This window comes from Phyllobates terribilis, unplaced genomic scaffold (assembly GCF_046119375.1).
Source record: "Phyllobates terribilis strain yellow unplaced genomic scaffold, ASM4611937v1 Scaffold_801__1_contigs__length_655404, whole genome shotgun sequence".
NCBI lineage: Eukaryota > Metazoa > Chordata > Amphibia > Anura > Dendrobatidae > Phyllobates > Phyllobates terribilis.
In genome coordinates, this window is record NW_027363561.1 from 24,812 (window position 1) to 44,391 (window position 19,580).

The window sequence follows — 19,580 nt, forward strand, 5'->3', positions numbered from 1 at the left end:
GCTGCTGATTACATACCTCTCCTGCTGCTGCTGCTGCTGCTGGCTGTCCAGCAGCAGACTGAAGGTGGCTGCTGCTGTGCACAGGTATATAAAGGCTCAGAGCCTATTATGACACGCGCAGCCAGCGTTCCATTGCCACATTCCATCTACTGCATGCAGGATACCTGGCTGGCTGAATGTCGCTGAGAAGCTCACAGAGACCGCCATAAGCAACAGTTTAACAGAATGCCACAGACTAATCAACCAAACTTTTTGGGTTGGGTTCTCTTTTATAGTCTGCAGGCATTAAATGAAAGAAGTCAGTGTTCCAGCAGAGGGAGACAACGTTTCAGAAAAGGCATTGTAGCAAACCAAAAAAGAAATTTTAAGCGCAGCAGAGTAACCAGCGCACATACCTGTTAGCTCAGGTGAGTTTAAAAGGCTGCTGTTGATAACAAGGGCATTTGCTAAATAGATGGTGTGTGTGCAACAATATACTGAAAGGTCAATTATATTGTGCAGCTTATCTCACCACCTGTAGTTATTTAGGTGAAAGCTCCAAAATGCTTGCCTAATATGTCTGTTTATCCAAAAGGAAGTAAAAAGGGAGAGCTAGAAAGATAGCATTTCATTACATTACATGGCAATGCAATGCACAGTTGCTGAAGTTGAACCAAAATGAGCTTGTAATCTGGCTTCTGCAACTTTGAACATGAAAAATCCAATGAGGAGAAGAAAAGCAAAGCCAAAGAGTCCATCCCAAAATCCGACAAACAAGCAAAATGAACAAAAAACATTGAATTCAATTCTTTCTGATTTTAGAAACTGCATTAAAGAAGGGGTGCACCGGTCCTGGAGATACTGCAATACCAGGTCAATGCGTGGAGTGGACAGAGCAAGCTCTTTTTCCATCTCCCTGTTCTAAAAATCCATTTAATATATGGTCCCCAGATAGGGGACGTATCAGATATTAAACTGATAAAAACAGATTTTTTTTTTTTTTTTTTTTTTTTTTTTTTTTTTTTTTTAAACCATTCAGGTTAGTTTTATAGCAAATCAGTAGGATATACCAAAACTGTTGCAAAAAAACTTCTCATCATCATGGCCATATTTATTAAGCATAAAGTAACCTAATATTACAGAAAGAAGAACATCTTATTAATATAAACCAAAAGATCACTGAAATTTTACAATATGCCTCCACTTTTTAAATTTCCATATTCCCTCGGCATCTGTTCCTCCACCGCTACTACTATCCATCTTGTAAATCAAAAATAGCCTAGAAAGAATAATCCTAATACATTCATTTACTGTAATTGATTTCCTTTTAAATACACAAAGATTCCTCACATCCCACAAACTTTCTAACACACAAGCCATAATTAACCACAAAACTCTCTCCTTTACACGTCCACTTGCACCAATACCAAACATAACCACACGCCAATCCACAAAAGTCACTCCTGCCAAACTCCTACACAACCCCCCTACACATTTCCACACGTCTTGCGCAAAATCACAATCCCACATCAGATGCATAACCGTCTCACAACCATTACATCCATCTCTTGGACAAACATCCGACCTAATCAAACCTCTCTTCTTTTGAACGTCTCTCACTGGAAGAATATTGTGAAACGCCATCCACACTACATCCTTCTGTTTGTTGGACATCCCATACATACCCAACTTTCTCCAAGCATCCGCAACCTCATTCCCTCTCAAACCAACAATATTAGACTCGACCTCATTTGCACACAATTTCCTATACACCCTCTTAGTCATTCTAAACTCATCCACCGGCACACTCAGCAAATCATACTTCTTGACAAACTTCTCAATCACCTCATACCACACCGGACACTTAAAAGACACAGGCACTCTCGCATCCCTCTTTCTCCAACCTAACCCATACAACATCCATCCTGCAGAATAACTTGCCATACATGCACCCTTATTACCTTTACCCAACAATACCACAATCGTCTTAATATAATGGAGCCCTAAAAAAACCTCAACATTAGGAAATCCCAAACCACCATGCTGGCAGGCCTTATAAAGGCTTTCCCTCTTCAGCTTCTCCATCTTGCTGCACCAGAAAAAAGAAAAAATCATTTTCTCAACTCTCTTCACTTTCCTAAAAGGGGATGGAAAAATTATGGCCACAAAAAGCAGAATGGGTAAGATCACTGCTTTGATAACTAGAACTTTGCCCCGCAAAGAAAGATCTCTCATTCTCCAAAAATTCAATTTTCGCTCAACACGCATACCACACTCGTCCCAACTCTCATTTCCTTTCAGATCATCATTGAAAAATACCCCTAAAACCTTAATTGCACTCTCCTCATACTTAACACCTTCCATACGAATACTGTCATCTCCAAAGCATTTGAAACTACACTTAGTCCAGTTAACTCTAAAACCTGATGCACCACAGAAAAAATCCAAAAGCAACCTCACCCTACTCATTGAAGCCATACTTTCACTCACCATCACAACATCATCCATGTAACCTAACACCTTCACATGCTTACCACCACTCCCAGGCACTAACAATCCTCTCATCATTTTCTCACGTCTCACTAAACACAGCAAAGGCTCAATCACACATACAAACAAGACAGGGGACATAGGGCACCCCTGTCTTACACCAGACCTAATCATCACTTTGTCAGACAACCATCCATTCACTAAAAACTCACTTGACACATAATCATATAAAGACTTAACTCCATTCAGAAAAACCCTAGGGAAACCCATCCTCTCCAATACTTTAAACAGAAACACATGCGAAACTCTATCAAAAGCCTTTTCGAAATCAATTGCTAACACCATACACTTCTGCTTTCTAGTCTTACAATCCCCAAGCATATCCCTTAACAATAACAAATTATCACTTATACTCCGACCAGGCACGGCACACACTTGGTCATCCTCCACAACCCTACCAATCACCTCACGCATACGATTTGCTAACAATTTACTGTAGACCTTATAATCAGCGTTAAGCAATGATATGGGTCTCCAGTTCTCCAAACGCTTTTTCTCACCCTTCTTAAACACAAGAACCACTATACCCTCTTTCATACTGTCACACAAAACACCATTCATCCACATATACCTACAAACCTCAGTCAAGTCCTTACCCAAAAACTCCCAAGCTTTCACATACAGCTCCACAGGCAACCCATCCTTCCCAGGCGTCTTATTCTTTTTAGCACTCATAACAACATTCCTCACCTCATCCAAAATAACATCCTCACACAAAGCATCACATTCATCCGAACCAAGTCTCTTCTCCATACCACTCAATACATGCGACACAAGTCCAGGATCAATCCATTTCTCATCGTACAACTTACTATAGAAGCCATTCACCTCATTCAACACATTCTTCCCAACCACACTAGATCCATCTTCACCTACCACTTCACTCAAATCCAACTTCCTTCCATTCATTTTTTTAAAAAAGTACCTGGTGCACTTTTCATTCTTTTCCAAATGCTCTAACTTGGTACGGTAAATAATCTCTTTACCTTTTTCATCCAGAAGACATTTTAACTCATTCTTAGCAACCTCAAGCTGATCAGACATATCCATTCCTTTCCTAACACACCCACGCAACCAATCAATCCGTCTACTTAAGTCATTAAATCTATTACGATATCTGGCAGCTTTTTTGTAGCCCCATTTTTTAAAGAAAGTTTTTAACTGTAATTTCACCCAATCCCACCATTCAAGCACACTACCAAAATCACGCTTACGCCACCTCCAACTTGCATACCTTTTCTCCAACTCACTCATCACCTCCTCATCCTCCAACAACCTCGTATTCAATTTCCAAACCCCACCCCCAAACACCATGTCCCCATTCGCACTAAAAACTCCACGCAAACACTCATGATCAGAAAAAGGTACCTTATGTTGAACATAACTTGAACAAACCATATTTTTGGAAAATAACATCCTATCTATTCTCGATGAAATATTACCACGGTCAGCATAATATGTAGGCGGTGGTGGAATGCCATACTCAAGTATTGCAGCGTCTAAGAAAGAAAAATCAGAAATAAGTTGAGATAACTTTTTTCCCGTAATGTCCACATTACCTTCTGTGACACAATTACAGTCACCAAAAAAAACTGTAGGAATTTTTCCAGGGAGAAAAAAACTCAATTTCTCAAGAAGAGCAAGCCGCTCCTCTTTTTTAGTAGGACAATATAAATTAATCATTCTAACCTTCCACCCCCTATAACTCAAAAAAACAATAATGCAGCGACCCACCTCCACAACCGTGTAACTATCAATAGTAATATTCTTATTACCAACTAAAATCCCCACACCATCATTTTTGTTAAAGCTGGACCCCGACCAAACATACTGGCCATAAGGCCAGTCCTTATCCCCTGGAGATTCAGTAATCCCACACTCTTGTAGACAATAGACATCTGCACTCAAACCCTTTAGATAATCCAGAACTGTTGTTCTTCGGGTAACAGATCTAATTTGCCTAACATTAAGGGACACAATGTCCCATCCAGAATGATGCGGCATAAATAAAGGGGATCACACATAACCTGAAAAAAAAAAGAAAGAAAACATCAACTCAACCTTCATCAAGAAAAGCAAAGCTATTACCATCTGGCTGAATGCCAAATGTAACAATGTCAGGAGAAAATACATCTGACGGGTAAGCACGAGAGTCCACCGGGCTATCACACACGGCAGCAATGGATGAACACTCAGTCCTTGGCTTCTTCTTGACCACATCAGGATCCTCCTCATCAGAGAAACGGACAGCAGACAAGTCCCCTTGGCCACCGCCCCCGATCTCCTCTGAAGCAGTATTGCACCAAGATATGACAGGAGAATTGGACAAGTCCATTTCCCCCTCACCACGGACAACAAACTGGGGAGGGAAAGGTGACATCACCTCAGGAATCACCATGTCAAAGCCTCCTGACGCAGGAGGCTGAAGCTGGGCATCTTCAAATATGTCGTCCATCTGAGTGCCATCCTCTTCCTCTTGGGGAGCAGTTGCCTCCCCGACATCCGGAAGGGGACCTTGTGGAACCCTAGTAGAAGTCGAAGGAACAGCAGGCCCCTCCGCGACCACTTGAGCAAAAGACTTAGGAGTGGTTCTAGCTTGACACTGCCTAAGAACATGCCCCTCCTCACCACAAACATCACACTTTACCTGGTTCTTGCAGTCTTTCGCCATATGACCAGACGTGTTACACCTCCTGCAGGTTGGCGGATACCTGCAGGACTCCTGGACATGACCATACTTGTTACATCTTCTGCAGAAAAAAGGAGCATCAGGAAAGTACAAGAAACCAGTGTCTCTCCCAATAGAGAAACACATAGGAGGATAATGTATGCCCCCTGGCCCCTCAGGGTCTGTAGCAAAACGAACAAAGTACTTGTATTTGCCAGTCCACAAGCCTTCTTCATTCGAGATCTTGTGGGAAAAATGCACATAAGTACAATGCCTCCTCAAGAATACAGTAATGTCCTCCTGGGGGATAAAGGGATTGTGCATAAACACAACAACAGGAACATCCCCCTTTGAATAGAGGACAGTAAAAGTGAGTCCATCTAGGAGGGAGTTCTCAGTATGGCCTTTCAAGGTTCTATAAAGATTTTGGCAAGCAGCCATAGTAGAAAGAACCAGCACATACCTTCCATGACTTCTAAATTCCTGCAGGCAAAGAATGTCCGACTTCTTAATCTTCAATGCTTCATAGAAGATGGCATTCACCAGGTAGGACATGGAAAAATGTCCCTTCTTCTCCTCGGAAATCTCAATGCGAAATCCATTCTTGACCCGGGGGTCCCCGGTCCCAGCAAATTTCAGCTTGACTCCCATAGTCAGCCACGGAAATCGCCTTCCCGTTTCCTCCTCACTCTCCCCCTATAGCAGCATCCAGCTTAAGCCACCGGAGTGGCGATGCTGGAAGGCCGAGGGCTAGCACTCAAGGAACCTGATGTCCAGACACTTGATCTTAGCCAAAAGGCCGAGAAGCGATAAACAGAATTGGTTTCAAACTACGGAGCCACCCAAGGATCCTGAAAAGTCCATTTGTGGAGATGAGCTCCTGGACTCCCGTTAAGAAGACATGTTGTCAACCTCTAGATCCCTTACATGCCTGCACTTTTCGGCTTGCTGCTGCTGCAATCCACGCGTTTTAGATCTGCATAACTCCACCTCTTTAAACACAGCACCTTCACCCCCTGCTGTTCCCACCCGCCTCAACACCGTTGGAAGGGAGGAGAACCAATTAAGGCGGGGGGTGGGGTGGAACGAGCAGCTGTCTACCCTTAGCAGGAGGGCTGCTGATTACATACCTCTCCTGCTGCTGCTGCTGCTGCTGCTGGCTGTCCAGCAGCAGACTGAAGGTGGCTGCTGCTGTGCACAGGTATATAAAGGCTCAGAGCCTATTATGACACGCGCAGCCAGCGTTCCATTGCCACATTCCATCTACTGCAGGCAGGATACCTGGCTGGCTGAATGTCGCTGAGAAGCTCACAGAGACCGCCATAAGCAACAGTTTAACAGAATGCCACAGACTAATCAACCAAACTTTTTGGGTTGGGTTCTCTTTTATAGTCTGCAGGCATTAAATGAAAGAAGTCAGTGTTCCAGCAGAGGGAGACAACGTTTCAGAAAAGGCATTGTAGCAAACCAAAAAAGAAATTTTAAGCGCAGCAGAGTAACCAGCGCACATACCTGTTAGCTCAGGTGAGTTTAAAAGGCTGCTGTTGATAACAAGGGCATTTGCTAAATAGATGGTGTGTGTGCAACAATATACTGAAAGGTCAATTATATTGTGCAGCTTATCTCACCACCTGTAGTTATTTAGGTGAAAGCTCCAAAATGCTTGCCTAATATGTCTGTTTATCCAAAAGGAAGTAAAAAGGGAGAGCTAGAAAGATAGCATTTCATTACATTACATGGCAATGCAATGCACAGTTGCTGAAGTTGAACCAAAATGAGCTTGTAATCTGGCTTCTGCAACTTTGAACATGAAAAATCCAATGAGGAGAAGAAAAGCAAAGCCAAAGAGTCCATCCCAAAATCCGACAAACAAGCAAAATGAACAAAAAACATTGAATTCAATTCTTTCTGATTTTAGAAACTGCATTAAAGAAGGGGTGCACCGGTCCTGGAGATACTGCAATACCAGGTCAATGCGTGGAGTGGACAGAGCAAGCTCTTTTTCCATCTCCCTGTTCTAAAAATCCATTTAATATATGGTCCCCAGATAGGGGACGTATCAGATATTAAACTGATAAGAACAGATACTACACTTGATCTTAGCCAAAAGGCCGAGAAGCGATAACCAGAATTGGTTTCAAACTACGGAGCCACCCAAGGATCCTGAAAAGTCCATTTGTGGAGATGAGCTCCTGGACTCCCGTTAAGAAGACATGTTGTCAACCTCTAGATCCCTTACATGCCTGCACTTTTCGGCTTGCTGCTGCTGCAATCCACGCGTTTTAGATCTGCATAACTCCACCTCTTTAAACACAGCACCTTCACCCCCTGCTGTTCCCACCCGCCTCAACACCGTTGGAAGGGAGGAGAACCAATTAAGGCGGGGGGTGGGGTGGAACGAGCAGCTGTCTACCCTTAGCAGGAGGGCTGCTGATTACATGCCTCTCCTGCTGCTGCTGCTGCTGCTGCTGGCTGTCCAGCAGCAGACTGAAGGTGGCTGCTGCTGTGCACAGGTATATAAAGGCTCAGAGCCTATTATGACACGCGCAGCCAGCGTTCCATTGCCACATTCCATCTACTGCAGGCAGGATACCTGGCTGGCTGAATGTCGCTGAGAAGCTCACAGAGACCGCCATAAGCAACAGTTTAACAGAATGCCACAGACTAATCAACCAAACTTTTTGGGTTGGGTTCTCTTTTATAGTCTGCAGGCATTAAATGAAAGAAGTCAGTGTTCCAGCAGAGGGAGACAACGTTTCAGAAAAGGCATTGTAGCAAACCAAAAAAGAAATTTTAAGCGCAGCAGAGTAACCAGCGCACATACCTGTTAGCTCAGGTGAGTTTAAAAGGCTGCTGTTGATAACAAGGGCATTTGCTAAATAGATGGTGTGTGTGCAACAATATACTGAAAGGTCAATTATATTGTGCAGCTTATCTCACCACCTGTAGTTATTTAGGTGAAAGCTCCAAAATGCTTGCCTAATATGTCTGTTTATCCAAAAGGAAGTAAAAAGGGAGAGCTAGAAAGATAGCATTTCATTACATTACATGGCAATGCAATGCACAGTTGCTGAAGTTGAACCAAAATGAGCTTGTAATCTGGCTTCTGCAACTTTGAACATGAAAAATCCAATGAGGAGAAGAAAAGCAAAGCCAAAGAGTCCATCCCAAAATCCGACAAACAAGCAAAATGAACAAAAAACATTGAATTCAATTCTTTCTGATTTTAGAAACTGCATTAAAGAAGGGGTGCACCGGTCCTGGAGATACTGCAATACCAGGTCAATGCGTGGAGTGGACAGAGCAAGCTCTTTTTCCATCTCCCTGTTCAAAAAATCCATTTAATATATGGTCCCCAGATAGGGGACGTATCAGATATTAAACTGATAAGAACAGATTTTTTTTTTTTTTTAAACCATTCAGGTTAGTTTTATAGCAAATCAGTAGGATATACCAAAACTGTTGCAAAAAAAAACTTCTCATCATCATGGCCATATTTATTAAGCATAAAGTAACCTAATATTACAGAAAGAAGAACATCTTATTAATATAAACCAAAAGATCACTGAAATTTTACAATATGCCTCCACTTTTTAAATTTCCATATTCCCTCGGCATCTGTTCCACCACCGCTACTACTATCCATCTTGTAAATCAAAAATAGCCTAGAAAGAATAATCCTAATACATTCATTTACTGTAATTGATTTCCTTTTAAATACACAAAGATTCCCCACATCCCACAAACTTTCTAACACACAAGCCATAATTAACCACAAAACTCTCTCCTTTACACGTCCACTTGCACCAATACCAAACATAACCACACGCCAATCCACAAAAGTCACTCCTGCCAAACTCCTACACAACCCCCCTACACATTTCCACACGTCTTGCGCAAAATCACAATTCCACATCAGATGCATAACCGTCTCACAACCATTACATCCATCTCTTGGACAAACATCCGACCTAATCAAACCTCTCTTCTTTTGAACGTCTCTCACTGGAAGAATATTGTGAAACGCCATCCACACTACATCCTTCTGTTTGTTGGACATCCCATACATACCCAACTTTCTCCAAGCATCCGCAACCTCATTCCCTCTCAAACCAACAATATTAGACTCGACCTCATTTGCACACAATTTCCTATACACCCTCTTAGTCATTCTAAACTCATCCACCGGCACACTCAGCAAATCATACTTCTTGACAAACTTCTCAATCACCTCATACCACACCGGACACTTAAAAGACACAGGCACTCTCGCATCCCTCTTTCTCCAACCTAACCCATACAACATCCATCCTGCAGAATAACTTGCCATACATGCACCCTTATTACCTTTACCCAACAATACCACAATCGTCTTAATATAATGGAGCCCTAAAAAAACCTCAACATTAGGAAATCCCAAACCACCATGCTGGCAGGCCTTATAAAGGCTTTCCCTCTTCAGCTTCTCCATCTTGCTGCACCAGAAAAAGGAAAAAATCATTTTCTCAACTCTCTTCACTTTCCTAAAAGGGGATGGAAAAATTATGGCCACAAAAAGCAGAATGGGTAAGATCACTGCTTTGATAACTAGAACTTTGCCCCGCAAAGAAAGATCTCTCATTCTCCAAAAATTCAATTTTCGCTCAACACGCATACCACACTCGTCCCAACTCTCATTTCCTTTCAGATCATCATTGAAAAATACCCCTAAAACCTTAATTGCACTCTCCTCATACTTAACACCTTCCATACGAATACTGTCATCTCCAAAGCATTTGAAACTACACTTAGTCCAGTTAACTCTAAAACCTGATGCACCACAGAAAAAATCCAAAAGCAACCTCACCCTACTCATTGAAGCCATACTTTCACTCACCATCACAACATCATCCATGTAACCTAACACCTTCACATGCTTACCACCACTCCCAGGCACTAACAATCCTCTCATCATTTTCTCACGTCTCACTAAACACAGCAAAGGCTCAATCACACATACAAACAAGACAGGGGACATAGGGCACCCCTGTCTTACACCAGACCTAATCATCACTTTGTCAGACAACCATCCATTCACTAAAAACTCACTTGACACATAATCATATAAAGACTTAACTCCATTCAGAAAAACCCTAGGGAAACCCATCCTCTCCAATACTTTAAACAGAAACACATGCGAAACTCTATCAAAAGCCTTTTCGAAATCAATTGCTAACACCATACACTTCTGCTTTCTAGTCTTACAATCCCCAAGCATATCCCTTAACAATAACAAATTATCACTTATACTCCGACCAGGCACGGCACACACTTGGTCATCCTCCACAACCCTACCAATCACCTCACGCATACGATTTGCTAACAATTTACTGTAGACCTTATAATCAGCGTTAAGCAATGATATGGGTCTCCAGTTCTCCAAACGCTTTTTCTCACCCTTCTTAAACACAAGAACCACTATACCCTCTTTCATACTGTCACACAAAACACCATTCATCCACATATACCTACAAACCTCAGTCAAGTCCTTACCCAAAAACTCCCAAGCTTTCACATACAGCTCCACAGGCAACCCATCCTTCCCAGGCGTCTTATTCTTTTTAGCACTCATAACAACATTCCTCACCTCATCCAAAATAACATCCTCACACAAAGCATCACATTCATCCGAACCAAGTCTCTTCTCCATACCACTCAATACATGCGACACAAGTCCAGGATCAATCCATTTCTCATCGTACAACTTACTATAGAAGCCATTCACCTCATTCAACACATTCTTCCCAACCACACTAGATCCAGCTTCACCTACCACTTCACTCAAATCCAACTTCCTTCCATTCATTTTTTTAAAAAAGTACCTGGTGCACTTTTCATTCTTTTCCAAATGCTCTAACTTGGTACGGTAAATAATCTCTTTACCTTTTTCATCCAGAAGACATTTTAACTCATTCTTAGCAACCTCAAGCTGATCAGACATATCCATTCCTTTCCTAACACACCCACGCAACCAATCAATCCGTCTACTTAAGTCATTAAATCTATTACGATATCTGGCAGCTTTTTTGTAGCCCCATTTTTTAAAGAAAGTTTTTAACTGTAATTTCACCCAATCCCACCATTCAAGCACACTACCAAAATCACGCTTACGCCACCTCCAACTTGCATACCTTTTCTCCAACTCACTCATCACCTCCTCATCCTCCAACAACCTCGTATTCAATTTCCAAACCCCACCCCCAAACACCATGTCCCCATTCGCACTAAAAACTCCACGCAAACACTCATGATCAGAAAAAGGTACCTTATGTTGAACATAACTTGAACAAACTATATTTTTGGAAAATAACATCCTATCTATCCTCGATGAAATATTACCACGGTCAGCATAATATGTAGGCGGTGGTGGAATGCCATACTCAAGTATTGCAGCGTCTAAGAAAGAAAAATCAGAAATAAGTTGAGATAACTTTTTTCCCGTAATGTCCACATTACCTTCTGTGACACAATTACAGTCACCAACAAAAACTGTAGGAATTTTTCCAGGGAGAAAAAAACTCAATTTCTCAAGAAGAGCAAGCCGCTCCTCTTTTTTAGTAGGACAATATAAATTAATCATTCTAACCTTCCACCCCCTATAACTCAAAAAAACAATAATGCAGCGACCCACCTCCACAACCGTGTAACTATCAATAGTAATATTCTTATTACCAACTAAAATCCCCACACCATCATTTTTGTTAAAGCTGGACCCCGACCAAACATACTGGCCATAAGGCCAGTCCTTATCCCCTGGAGATTCAGTAATCCCACACTCTTGTAGACAATAGACATCTACACTCAAACCCTTTAGATAATCCAGAACTGTTGTTCTTCGGGTAACAGATCTAATTTGCCTAACATTAAGGGACACAATGTCCCATCCAGAATGATGCGGCATAACTAAAGGGGATCACACATAACCTGAAAAAAAAAGAAAGAAAACATCAACTCAACCTTCATCAAGCAAAGCAAAGCTATTACCATCTGGCTGAATGCCAAATGTAACAATGTCAGGAGAAAATACATCTGACGGGTAAGCACGAGAGTCCACCGGGCTATCACACACGGCAGCAATGGATGAACACTCAGTCCTTGGCTTCTTCTTGACCACATCAGGATCCTCCTCATCAGAGAAACGGACAGCAGACAAGTCCCCTTGGCCACCGCCCCCGATCTCCTCTGAAGCAGTATTGCACCAAGATATGACAGGAGAATTGGACAAGTCCATTTCCCCCTCACCACGGACACCAAACTGGGGAGGGAAAGGTGACATCACCTCTGGAATCACCATGTCAAAGCCTCCTGACGCAGGAGGCTGAAGCTGGGCATCTTCAAATATGTCGTCCATCTGAGTGCCATCCTCTTCCTCTTGGGGAGCAGTTGCCTCCCCGACATCCGGAAGGGGACCTTGTGGAACCCTAGTAGAAGTCGAAGGAACAGCAGGCCCCTCCGCGACCACTTGAGCAAAAGACTTAGGAGTGGTTCTAGCTTGACACTGCCTAAGAACATGCCCCTCCTCACCACAAGCATCACACTTTACCTGGTTTTTGCAGTCTTTCGCCATATGACCAGACGTGTTACACCTCCTGCAGGTTGGCGGATACCTGCAGGACTCCTGGACATGACCATACTTGTTACATCTTCTGCAGAAAAAAGGAGCATCAGGAAAGTACAAGAAACCAGTGTCTCTCCCAATAGAGAAACTCATAGGAGGATAATGTATGCCCCCTGGCCCCTCGGGGTCTGTAGCAAAACGAACAAAGTACTTGTATTTGCCAGTCCACAAGCCTTCTTCATTCGAGATCTTGTGGGAAAAATGCACATAAGTACAATGCCTCCTCAAGAATACAGTAATGTCCTCCTGGGGGATAAAGGGATTGTGCATAAACACAACAACAGGAACATCCCCCTTTGAATAGAGGACAGTAAAAGTGAGTCCATCTAGGAGGGAGTTCTCAGTATGGCCTTTCAAGGTTCTATAAAGATTTTGGCAAGCAGCCATAGTAGAAAGAACCAGCACATACCTTCCATGACTTCTAAATTCCTGCAGGCAAAGAATGTCCGACTTCTTAATCTTCAATGCTTCATAGAAGATGGCATTCACCAGGTAGGACATGGAAAAATGTCCCTTCTTCTCCTCGGAAATCTCAATGCGAAATCCATTCTTGACCCGGGGGTCCCCGGTCCCAGCAAATTTCAGCTTGACTCCCATAGTCAGCCACGGAAATCGCCTTCCCGTTTCCTCCTCACTCTCCCCCTATAGCAGCATCCAGCTTAAGCCACCGGAGTGGCGATGCTGGAAGGCCGAGGGCTAGCACTCAAGGAACCTGATGTCCAGACACTTGATCTGAGCCAAAAGGCCGAGAAGCGATAACCAGAATTGGTTTCAAACTACGGAGCCACCCAAGGATCCTGAAAAGTCCATTTGTGGAGATGAGCTCCTGGACTCCCGTTAAGAAGACATGTTGTCAACCTCTAGATCCCTTACATGCCTGCACTTTTCGGCTTGCTGCTGCTGCAATCCACGCGTTTTAGATCTGCATAACTCCACCTCTTTAAACACAGCACCTTCACCCCCTGCTGTTCCCACCCGCCTCAACACCGTTGGAAGGGAGGAGAACCAATTAAGGCGGGGGGTGGGGTGGAACGAGCAGCTGTCTACCCTTAGCAGGAGGGCTGCTGATTACATACCTCTCCTGCTGCTGCTGCTGCTGCTGGCTGTCCAGCAGCAGACTGAAGGTGGCTGCTGCTGTGCACAGGTATATAAAGGCTCAGAGCCTATTATGACACGCGCAGCCAGCGTTCCATTGCCACATTCCATCTACTGCAGGCAGGATACCTGGCTGGCTGAATGTCGCTGAGAAGCTCACAGAGACCGCCATAAGCAACAGTTTAACAGAATGCCACAGACTAATCAACCAAACTTTTTGGGTTGGGTTCTCTTTTATAGTCTGCAGGCATTAAATGAAAGAAGTCAGTGTTCCAGCAGAGGGAGACAACGTTTCAGAAAAGGCATTGTAGCAAACCAAAAAAGAAATTTTAAGCGCAGTAGAGTAACCAGCGCACATACCTGTTAGCTCAGGTGAGTTTAAAAGGCTGCTGTTGATAACAAGGGCATTTGCTAAATAGATGGTGTGTGTGCAACAATATACTGAAAGGTCAATTATATTGTGCAGCTTATCTCACCACCTGTAGTTATTTAGGTGAAAGCTCCAAAATGCTTGCCTAATATGTCTGTTTATCCAAAAGGAAGTAAAAAGGGAGAGCTAGAAAGATAGCATTTCATTACATTACATGGCAATGCAATGCACAGTTGCTGAAGTTGAACCAAAAGGAGCTTGTAATCTGGCTTCTGCAACTTTGAACATGAAATATCCAATGAGGAGAAGAAAAGCAAAGCCAAAGAGTCCATCCCAAAATCCGACAAACAAGCAAAATGAACAAAAAACATTGAATTCAATTCTTTCTGATTTTAGAAACTGCATTAAAGAAGGGGTGCACCGGTCCTGGAGATACTGCAATACCAGGTCAATGCGTGGAGTGGACAGAGCAAGCTCTTTTTCCATCTCCCTGTTCTAAAAATCCATTTAATATATGGTCCCCAGATAGGGGACGTATCAGATATTAAACTGATAAGAACAGATACTACACTTGATCTTAGCCAAAAGGCCGAGAAGCGATAACCAGAATTGGTTTCAAACTACGGAGCCACCCAAGGATCCTGAAAAGTCCATTTGTGGAGATGAGCTCCTGGACTCCCGTTAAGAAGACATGTTGTCAACCTCTAGATCCCTTACATGCCTGCACTTTTCGGCTTGCTGCTGCTGCAATCCACGCGTTTTAGATCTGCATAACTCCACCTCTTTAAACACAGCACCTTCACCCCCTGCTGTTCCCACCCGCCTCAACACCGTTGGAAGGGAGGAGAACCAATTAAGGCGGGGGGTGGGGTGGAACGAGCAGCTGTCTACCCTTAGCAGGAGGGCTGCTGATTACATACCTCTCCTGCTGCTGCTGCTGCTGCTGCTGCTGGCTGTCCAGCAGCAGACTGAAGGTGGCTGCTGCTGTGCACAGGTATATAAAGGCTCAGAGCCTATTATGACATGCGCAGCCAGCGTTCCATTGCCACATTCCATCTACTGCAGGCAGGATACCTGGCTGGCTGAATGTCGCTGAGAAGCTCACCGAGACCGCCATAAGCAACAGTTTAACAGAATGCCACAGACTAATCAACCAAACTTTTTGGGTTGGGTTCTCTTTTATAGTCTGCAGGCATTAAATGAAAGAAGTCAGTGTTCCAGCAGAGGGAGACAACGTTTCAGAAAAGGCATTGTAGCAAACCAAAAAAGAAATTTTAAGCGCAGCAGAGTAACCAGCGCACATACCTGTTAGCTCAGGTGAGTTTAAAAGGCTGCCGTTGATAACAAGGGCATTTGCTAAATAGATGGTGTGTGTGCAACAATATACTGAAAGGTCAATTATATTGTGCAGCTTATCTCACCACCTGTAGTTATTTAGGTGAAAGCTCCAAAATGCTTGCCTAATATGTCTGTTTATCCAAAAGGAAGTAAAAAGGGAGAGCTAGAAAGATAGCATTTCATTACATTACATGGCAATGCAATGCACAGTTGCTGAAGTTGAACCAAAATGAGCTTGTAATCTGGCTTCTGCAACTTTGAACATGAAAAATCCAATGAGGAGAAGAAAAGCAAAGCCAAAGAGTCCATCCCAAAATCCGACAAACAAGCAAAATGAACAAAAAACATTGAATTCAATTCTTTCTGATTTTAGAAACTGCATTAAAGAAGGGGTGCACCGGTCCTGGAGATACTGCAATACCAGGTCAATGCGTGGAGTGGACAGAGCAAGCTCTTTTTCCATCTCCCTGTTCTAAAAATCCATTTAATATATGGTCCCCAGATAGGGGACGTATCAGATATTAAACTGATAAGAACAGATACTACACTTGATCTTAGCCAAAAGGCCGAGAAGCGATAACCAGAATTGGTTTCAAACTACGGAGCCACCCAAGGATCCTGAAAAGTCCATTTGTGGAGATGAGCTCCTGGACTCCCGTTAAGAAGACATGTTGTCAACCTCTAGATCCCTTACATGCCTGCACTTTTCGGCTTGCTGCTGCTGCAATCCACGCGTTTTAGATCTGCATAACTCCACCTCTTTAAACACAGCACCTTCACCCCCTGCTGTTCCCACCCGCCTCAACACCGTTGGAAGGGAGGAGAACCAATTAAGGCGGGGGGTGGGGTGGAACGAGCAGCTGTCTACCCTTAGCAGGAGGGCTGCTGATTACATACCTCTCCTGCTGCTGCTGCTGGCTGTCCAGCAGCAGACTGAAGGTGGCTGCTGCTGTGCACAGGTATATAAAGGCTCAGAGCCTATTATGACACGCGCAGCCAGCGTTCCATTGCCACATTCCATCTACTGCAGGCAGGATACCTGGCTGGCTGAATGTCGCTGAGAAGCTCACAGAGACCGCCATAAGCAACAGTTTAACAGAATGCCACAGACTAATCAACCAAACTTTTTGGGTTGGGTTCTCTTTTATAGTCTGCAGGCATTAAATGAAAGAAGTCAGTGTTCCAGCAGAGGGAGACAACGTTTCAGAAAAGGCATTGTAGCAAACCAAAAAAGACATTTTAAGCGCAGCAGAGTAACCAGCGCACATACCTGTTAGCTCAGGTGAGTTTAAAAGGCTGCTGTTGATAACAAGGGCATTTGCTAAATAGATGGTGTGTGTGCAACAATATACTGAAAGGTCAATTATATTGTGCAGCTTATCTCACCACCTGTAGTTATTTAGGTGAAAGCTCCAAAATGCTTGCCTAATATGTCTGTTTATCCAAAAGGAAGTAAAAAGGGAGAGCTAGAAAGATAGCATTTCATTACATTACATGGCAATGCAATGCACAGTTGCTGAAGTTGAACCAAAATGAGCTTGTAATCTGGCTTCTGCAACTTTGAACATGAAAAATCCAATGAGGAGAAGAAAAGCAAAGCCAAAGAGTCCATCCCAAAATCCGACAAACAAGCAAAATGAACAAAAAACATTGAATTCAATTCTTTCTGATTTTAGAAACTGCATTAAAGAAGGGGTGCACCGGTCCTGGAGATACTGCAATACCAGGTCAATGCGTGGAGTGGACAGAGCAAGCTCTTTTTCCATCTCCCTGTTCTAAAAATCCATTTAATATATGGTCCCCAGATAGGGGACGTATCAGATATTAAACTGATAAGAACAGATACTACACTTGATCTTAGCCAAAAGGCCGAGAAGCGATAACCAGAATTGGTTTCAAACTACGGAGCCACCCAAGGATCCTGAAAAGTCCATTTGTGGAGATGAGCTCCTGGACTCCCGTTAAGAAGACATGTTGTCAACCTCTAGATCCCTTACATGCCTGCACTTTTCGGCTTGCTGCTGCTGCAATCCACGCGTTTTAGATCTGCATAACTCCACCTCTTTAAACACAGCACCTTCACCCCCTGCTGTTCCCACCCGCCTCAACACCGTTGGAAGGGAGGAGAACCAATTAAGGCGGGGGGTGGGGTGGAACGAGCAGCTGTCTACCCTTAGCAGGAGGGCTGCTGATTACATACCTCTCCTGCTGCTGCTGCTGCTGCTGGCTGTCCAGCAGCAGACTGAAGGTGGCTGCTGCTGTGCACAGGTATATAAAGGCTCAGAGCCTATTATGACACGCGCAGCCAGCGTTCCATTGCCACATTCCATCTACTGCAGGCAGGATACCTGGCTGGCTGAATGTCGCTGAGAAGCTCACAGAGACCGCCATAAGCAACAGTTTAACAGAATGCCACAGACTAATCAACCAAACTTTTTGGGTTGGGTTCTCTTTTATAGTCTGCAGGCATTAAATGAAAGAAGTCAGTGTTCCAGCAGAGGGAGACAACGTTTCAGAAAAGGCATTGTAGCAAACCAAAAAAGAAATTTTAAGCGCAGCAGAGTAACCAGCGCACATACCTGTTAGCTCAGGTGAGTTTAAAAGGCTGCTGTTGATAACAAGGGCATTTGCTAAATAGATGGTGTGTGTGCAACAATATACTGAAAGGTCAATTATATTGTGCAGCTTATCTCACCACCTGTAGTTATTTAGGTGAAAGCTCCAAAATGCTTGCCTAATATGTCTGTTTATCCAAAAGGAAGTAAAAAGGGAGAGCTAGAAAGATAGCATTTCATTACATTACATGGCAATGCAATGCACAGTTGCTGAAGTTGAACCAAAATGAGCTTGTAATCTGGCTTCTGCAACTTTGAACATGAAAAATCCAATGAGGAGAAGAAAAGCAAAGCCAAAGAGTCCATCCCAAAATCCGACAAACAAGCAAAATGAACAAAAAACATTGAATTCAATTCTTTCTGATTTTAGAAACTGCATTAAAGAAGGGGTGCACCGGTCCTGGAGATACTGCAATACCAGGTCAATGCGTGGAGTGGACAGAGCAAGCTCTTTTTCCATCTCCCTGTTCTAAAAATCCATTTAATATATGGTCCCCAGATAGGGGACGTATCAGATATTAAACTGATAAGAACAGATACTACACTTGATCTTAGCCAAAAGGCCGAGAAGCGATAACCAGAATTGGTTTCAAACTACGGAGCCACCCAAGGATCCTGAAAAGTCCATTTGTGGAGATGAGCTCCTGGACTCCCGTTAAGAAGACATGTTGTCAACCTCTAGATCCCTTACATGCCTGCACTTTTCGGCTTGCTGCTGCTGCAATCCACGCGTTTTAGATCTGCATAACTCCACCTCTTTAAACACAGCACCTTCACCCCCTGCTGTTCCCACCCGCCTCAACACCGTTGGAAGGGAGGAGAACCAATTAAGGCGGGGGGTGGGGTGGAACGAGCAGCTGTCTACCCTTAGCAGGAGGGCTGCTGATTACATACCTCTCCTGCTGCTGCTGCTGCTGCTGGCTGTCCAGCAGCAGACTGAAGGTGGCTGCTGCTGTGCACAGGTATATAAAGGCTCAGAGCCTATTATGACACGCGCAGCCAGCGTTCCATTGCCACATTCCATCTACTGCAGGCAGGATACCTGGCTGGCTGAATGTCGCTGAGAAGCTCACAGAGACCGCCATAAGCAACAGTTTAACAGAATGCCACAGACTAATCAACCAAACTTTTTGGGTTGGGTTCTCTTTTATAGTCTGCAGGCATTAAATGAAAGAAGTCAGTGTTCCAGCAGAGTGAGACAACGTTTCAGAAAAGGCATTGTAGCAAACCAAAAAAGAAATTTTAAGCGCAGCAGAGTAACCAGCGCACATACCTGTTAGCTCAGGTGAGTTTAAAAGGCTGCTGTTG

General features: G+C 43.6%; 6 non-coding genes and 1 pseudogene across 6 annotated transcripts; all 7 read right to left on the reverse strand.

The window, feature by feature from the left end:
- Window positions 1-815: 815 nt before the first annotated feature.
- LOC141240237 (U2 spliceosomal RNA) lies at window positions 816-986 on the reverse strand (annotated as a pseudogene).
- A 6,143-nt stretch (window positions 987-7,129) lies between these two features.
- On the reverse strand, window positions 7,130-7,320 carry LOC141240230 (U2 spliceosomal RNA). Its single transcript, XR_012305513.1, has one exon. It is a non-coding gene; the product is annotated as a U2 spliceosomal RNA (small nuclear RNA).
- Window positions 7,321-8,441: 1,121 nt separating this feature from the next.
- On the reverse strand, window positions 8,442-8,629 carry LOC141240220 (U2 spliceosomal RNA). The gene has a single exon (XR_012305506.1). It is a non-coding gene; the product is annotated as a U2 spliceosomal RNA (small nuclear RNA).
- Window positions 8,630-14,729: 6,100 nt separating this feature from the next.
- On the reverse strand, window positions 14,730-14,920 carry LOC141240242 (U2 spliceosomal RNA). The gene has a single exon (XR_012305518.1). It is a non-coding gene; the product is annotated as a U2 spliceosomal RNA (small nuclear RNA).
- A 1,124-nt stretch (window positions 14,921-16,044) lies between these two features.
- LOC141240251 (U2 spliceosomal RNA) lies at window positions 16,045-16,235 on the reverse strand. Its single transcript, XR_012305520.1, has one exon. It is a non-coding gene; the product is annotated as a U2 spliceosomal RNA (small nuclear RNA).
- A 1,112-nt stretch (window positions 16,236-17,347) lies between these two features.
- On the reverse strand, window positions 17,348-17,538 carry LOC141240252 (U2 spliceosomal RNA). The gene has a single exon (XR_012305521.1). It is a non-coding gene; the product is annotated as a U2 spliceosomal RNA (small nuclear RNA).
- Window positions 17,539-18,656: 1,118 nt separating this feature from the next.
- LOC141240253 (U2 spliceosomal RNA) lies at window positions 18,657-18,847 on the reverse strand. Its single transcript, XR_012305522.1, has one exon. It is a non-coding gene; the product is annotated as a U2 spliceosomal RNA (small nuclear RNA).
- Window positions 18,848-19,580: the final 733 nt, after the last annotated feature.